The sequence below is a fragment of the Carettochelys insculpta genome, chromosome 33 (assembly GCF_033958435.1).
Source record: "Carettochelys insculpta isolate YL-2023 chromosome 33, ASM3395843v1, whole genome shotgun sequence".
NCBI lineage: Eukaryota > Metazoa > Chordata > Testudines > Carettochelyidae > Carettochelys > Carettochelys insculpta.
In genome coordinates this window covers 1,426,862-1,432,861 of record NC_134169.1, presented here as the reverse complement: position 1 = coordinate 1,432,861, position 6,000 = coordinate 1,426,862, and the positions used below count along the sequence as shown (strand labels likewise).

At 53.7% G+C, this 6,000-nt stretch overlaps 1 non-coding gene across 1 annotated transcript; it reads left to right on the top strand.

Annotated features, from left to right (window-relative positions):
• Positions 1-5,516: 5,516 nt before the first annotated feature.
• On the top strand, positions 5,517-5,598 carry TRNAL-UAG (transfer RNA leucine (anticodon UAG)). Its single transcript has one exon. It is a non-coding gene; the product is annotated as a tRNA-Leu (tRNA).
• Positions 5,599-6,000: the final 402 nt, after the last annotated feature.

Sequence of the window (6,000 nt, the reverse complement as noted above, 5' to 3'; positions counted from 1 at the left end):
TTAACCAGCCCTTTGCAGTCATTGATCTTGAGTCTCCTTCAGATCAAACGCTGTTTTCCCAGCTCCTTTCCCTCCCTGAACCCAGAGTGGTTTCACAAACGCACAGACAGGGTTTGATAAAACTTTATTTCTCCCTGTGCATGTTACAGCTTGTCCCCCGCTGACCTGGCTTCTCCCACTCAGAGTTACAGCCCCTCAGTGGGGCAGATTACCGGCATACGTGGGACAGTTCTCTCCCAGCCACTTGGAGCAACATCAGTGGTTACAAAGAACGAGGAAAAAACCTACTGCAGGACACCCACCAATCAATCAGATATAGTTGGGTTTGCGGTCAGTGTCAGTAACTTCTCTACCTGGCACAGGTGGTGACCCAGCAGCCTGGTTCCCTGAGGTGCTGGACAGCAGAGCTTTTGCAGTGCTAACACGTCAGCCCTCGTGACAATATGAGCGCACTGTTTTCAGTAAGAAGGTGCTGGGATGCATTGAACATGCCCGTACCAGTGACATTTAATCCATGTAGAGTTTGGGGTTCAACACTTTCACAGTGTCACACACCTTTTAAACTGCTCTGGCAGCACAATTTCCAACAATCCCTTTCCCAGTCATATAGTCAGAGGCACGTTGCTGCTAGGAAAGCTGGAGCGCCCTCTGCATAATAACAAACCTCTCACCATTTTCCAGTGATAGAGAGCCTGGCTCAGTGGTGGAACACTTGACTGCAGATGAAGCTCTCCCAGGTGCCCCTGTTTGGATGGTTTTCTTCATGGAAATCCATTGTCACCTCTGGCTCCAGTATGTTTTGGGGTTGCACTGGATGCTTGACATGGATTTAAACACTTCACACTTTCCTCTACAAACGTACGAAAACCGAGCAAACCCATCCCTCAGCTGCCTCAGTTCCCAGCCTCTGAGGCTCAGGTTTCTGTTCCCATCCGTCACACAAAGGTGCAGTACGATGCACATGTGCAAGGCTCTGCTTGCCATGGGCTGCACTGGGCAGGAGAACCGGACCCACAGCCAGGGAGCTCAGGAGTGTGACACAGAAATGCCCTGGGTGCAGGCTGACACACCTAGGCCGTGTCACACTCAACCAGCAGCAGCAGGGACTGAACCAGGCCCAGGAACAAGCCTGTGGCTCTGAGCAGTAAATAGTCACCAGGCAGGGGGCAGAGCTGGGCACAGGGCCAGGCACAGCCCTCCCACAGAGGGAGCTGCAGAAAGGACCAATGCAGCAGAGAAAAGCACCCAAAGAGACATAACTGCCGAGTCTCACACATTGGCTCAGAGCTACCGAAGCAAGACACGAGTGAGCCAGGCTCATGCCAGTCCCACAGCCATGGGTCAGCAATTCACCCTGAGACTGAAGGGGAGAGAGGTCCCGGGAGTGACTCCTTCCCCCAAAAGGCTCATTTGTGAGTTTACCTCTGGGGACCCAGAGGGAACAGACCCCTTGGGGCACAGCCCATGCAGAGCACAGTTTAGTAAGCATGAAAGAAAGCACAAAAATCTACCCCACGAGCCCCAGTTTGAACTCTTATTGCCGGAGACAACGACATCTCCACTGCGGCTGCTCTCAGAAAATGGAGCATCCACCAAAATGCTCGCAAGTGGCAGACTTGTGCGGTTGACACAACCAGCCCTGTTGCATGTATCTCACCTGCCCGAGTAGCTCAGCAAATCTGTGTGACCAGGCAGGTGACAGGCACAGAAACACAGAGGATGCCAAGAACAGTAACAGCAGGTTACAGCCAGTCACCAGCACCCCTGAACAGAGGCATTTGGAATTCTTATGGTGATGCCAACAGTGACACCCAGCAACCGCCCACCCTCCAGGCTGACCCCTGCACAGCCCCCTGGGCATCGTAGAGCCTATTTGTCCATTGCAGCCAGGACAACAAGCAAAGGTGAGCTAAAAGGTACTGCAGGACTTGAACCCCTCATTGGAGCATTAGGAGACTCCCAATAACCAGTTCATCTCACCAGCCTCGGTGGAAAGGAGCCATGGGCAGCTGCAGAGAGTTTGTGGTCTCTGGAATGAGCTGTGCGGGTCAGGACATTTGCTTATTCTGAGGGTCATGCGCTCCAGGGGTAGAACATTTACTAGTGCTAGTGGGTGAGTGCCCAGGGCTGGGGCTGGGAAGTGGCCATGTCAGTGTCTCACTCAGGTCAACGCTGGAAGGGAGTTTAGCCGGTGAAAACAGCCCGGGGCAGGGAAGTGTTTCCCTGGACTCTCCGGCATTTCAGTGGGTCTGGCTGCTTTGGGGCCGGGACACTGAGCTCTCCTGCTGCAGTCGTTACCCCAAAGGGGCTTGGGGTTTCCAGTCTCAGACACAGCACACAAAGCCGCCCTCAGCAGCACTGCAAGAGCCACCCCACAGTGTGGCAGCCGCCATGTGCAGTTTGACCTGAAAGCCCAGAGCTGCTCCTTTCCCAGAAGGACAGGAGTGTCCAGGGGGCCTGAAGCACTGGCCTGTCACCAGCATGTGAACCTTCAGAACATCCATTGTGGGTCAGAACAAAGGTCCCTCCAGCCCCATGTCCTGTCAGGGCCAACAACAGGTGCTGCAGAAGGTCGCAGCCTGGCACCCCTGGGAGCTGAACCCAGCAGCTCCTGTGTGCTCCATTCAGCTGTGGAGCAGGAGATATGTCCCAAAGAGGCTTTTCCCCAGCTGCTGAGAAGCACAGAAGAACTCAGGACTTGCCCAGGGTGGCACAGTGGAATGGAGACCTGCCCCAGGCCCTGTGGCTGGCTCTATTTCTGTCACGGGCAGAGAAACATTCCTTCCCCCTGGGCAAGTATCTGCTCTTTTCCCAGATGTGCACTGCCCAGCCAAGGAGCTGGCAGAGACCAGAGCACTGCATCAAGCCTTGGGGAACCAGCCCTTCACTCAGAGGTAGCTGCACCTGTGCCTGACTGCAGCTGAGCCAGGGCTGCCACTTCCTTGCAAGGGAAATACACCCCTGGCTGTGTTTGGGGCCCTGCTTAGCCCCAGGCAGCAGCACTACAGGGGGCAGAGGTGAGTGGAGCTGACAGTGGAGTCAGTCTTCACACTTTGAGGGCAAACGAAATCATTCTACCCCCACCTCTGGCAGCCAGAGCTCAGCTCAGACTCACAGAGGTGTCCTGTGCTTGGAGTCTGCCCAACACAGGAGCTGGGAGGCAGCAAACTCAGGTGTGCTGGAAGTTGCAAACAATGGGGCTGGAAATCAACAAAGAAAGATGCAATGAGGATGGGATTTGAACCCCTGCAGGCAGAGCACAATGGATTAGCAGTCAATTACTTTCACCACCTCATCTTCATGTGCTGCAAGTTTTTCATCCTTCGCAAAGTCAATCCTGCCAGGAACCTTTCTGCACCTCGCTGGTTGGCCAGGGAAACAGGATGGGCAGATTTGGCCCAACAGTTCTACTCTCACTCCTGTCCCCTGCAGTGCGGCTTCCTGGGGTGAGCATGGCCCCAAAAACAGCTGGGGTGCAGCGCCCCGGCCAGACATGGGGACGAGGTGGGGGAAGCCCTGGTTCAGCTGCAGCCACTGACATGGGCAGCTGCCTGTGAGAGAAGGGCCTGTCCCCAAGGCTGGCTCAGGGGCTCTGGTCTCTCCCAGCAGCTGGGATGAGCTGGGCTGTGCACAGCTGGGAAAGGGGCAGACACTTGCTTCTGGGGTTGAATGTCAAACTCCCCTCTCTCTGACACTGAGAGCAATAGATCAGCCTGCAGCACCAGCCACAGGGCCTCAGGCAGGTGTCCGTGTGACTGTCCCGCCCGGGAGCCCCTGGGGTCCTGTAACCAGACACAATCCCCCTGCTCTACTCCATCTTGCCCCTTTTCGGTGCCTCTGAGCACACAGCACAAAGGAACAGCACAGTCTTAGAGCGTTTGAAAGCACAGACGCGCCTATCTCAAGCCCAGCGTTTAGATGCTTCAGAACACAGATGTGCAGTGTCAGCGTGACCCTGGACTGAAGCGTACAGACAAGGGGGCTAACAGGCTAGATGTTGACCACAGGGCCTCAAATTGCCCTCGGCTGCTACCGATAATTGAGACGCCCACACTTCATGCAAAGCCGAGCTGCTGAGCCTTCAGCTGTACCCCTCGCTTTCCCAATGAGCCAACAAGACAGCAGGTGCTACAGGATGGGCCATGAAGCAGGCGAGGCAGCGTATTGCCCAATCGTCTGTGAGTGTGACCCAGAAACCTGCCACACGCTCTGTAGCACAGACAGACAGACAGACAGACACATCCTGCACCCAGCTACAAAGGCTGTTCACACACAGAAAAGAGGTTCTGATATTTGACAGCTAAACCATTTCCCTCAAATGTCACATTAAGCACATCTGCCCATCACAGAGGCAGGTGGAGGGTTTGTGGTCCCAGTTGCTCACAACCGGACAGATCCAAAGCCATGAACCACCAGCCTGGCTCAGTCACAAAGGGACAGTGGTCCCTGCTGCCCCAAGGCTGACAGAGAGTCCCTCAAGACCACCACTGCCCAGTCCACCCAGGACCTGCTCCTTACTCACTCAGACAGAGCTTTGCTTGTTTTCCTTCCACCCAGAATCCCACTTCTCTTCCTGGGGTACCAGGGGCCACTCCTGGAGCACCATTGGACAGGCACAGGATTCTGCCTCCCTGCAGCCAGCCTCACCTGCACAGGCTTTGGCAGGAGAAAGAGTGGTGCTCCATTAACTGCACTGAGGTGCTAAGCTGCTCTCCTGCCTGCCTCAGCTTTACTTCCTTCTTCTGCCCCGTTCCAGCCTCACTTCTTCCTTTAGCAAGTCACGCAAAGGAGGCCAGCAGGAGAGCCGGCCTCAGTAGGTCAATCCTCAAGGGCAGAGGAGGCCAAGACACAAGCCTCCTGAAAAAGACCGGCTGAACTTGTGTAACTTCCCCAGTCTGAGAGCGACGTATAAGCTCTGCTGATACCTCTACCCTTTTTCACACAGCAGTTGGGTTTACTCCGGAGACAGAATGAGACCAGCTCTTCTCAGCCCCAAAGGGGAGCAAAGCAACCAAAGCGCTGGTGTTTTCATGGGGCTTTAAACAAGTACATTGCACGCGTAAAGCAAATGTAACAACCACAAAGCTACAGAAGTTCTATCTGGGTTGGATTCCCCCCCCATCACGTCCATCCACAAGTCACTGCTTACCCTGGCCCATGTGGGGAGCCCTTCAAAGGCTCAGCTGCCAGAGCAGAGGATGGCAGCTGCACTCAGGAACTGTGACTCCAGCTTTAAGAGTATCATGACCAATAATCCCTATCACCTTCCTCTGTGTGTCAGTGTGATCTGGGATAAAAAGCAGCCGAGAGAGACGGCAGCGGAAGGTTAGGATGTGCTAAAAGCCATCTTTTTGGAATACTGTGTCACAGCCCCCTTTTATTGAAAACATGCTGACATTTTCACTAGGTATGACATATGAGGCTTTTTAAAACTTCCTATGTACTCTTGGTGTAAACTGTTCTGAAACTCAGGAAATGTCAAGAGAGGTTGATGCTCGCGGGAGCTGCCTTTTCTAGGTAGTGTGGCCGAGTGGTCTAAGGCGCTGGATTTAGGTTCCAGTCTCATTGGAGGCGTGGGTTCAAATCCCACCACTGCCATCTCTTTATGAACTGCAAGATGGATAGAAAGCTGCATTGATGGCCAGACCCCAACAGTTGGAACTGACATCTCTGTTTGGAGATGGGTTTCAAATATGATGTCCTCATGATCAATTCTCTGTCTTGCAAGGTTAAACATCTTTATTGAAAAGCTGGATGAGGGGGAATACTACACCCTTAGCAAATTTGCAGATGACCCTAAACGAGGGGAAGAGGTTGATCTGCTGGAGGGTAGGCATAAGGTCCTGAGTGACTTGGATAAATTGCACGGTGGGGTCAAAAGAAATGTGATGAGGATCAATAAGGACAAATGGGCTTTGGCCACATTTGGCCAAAACCTCAGAATAGTCATGCTAATGGCCAGCTACTCTGCTGATAGGAATAGGGGGATTTCAAAGTCTG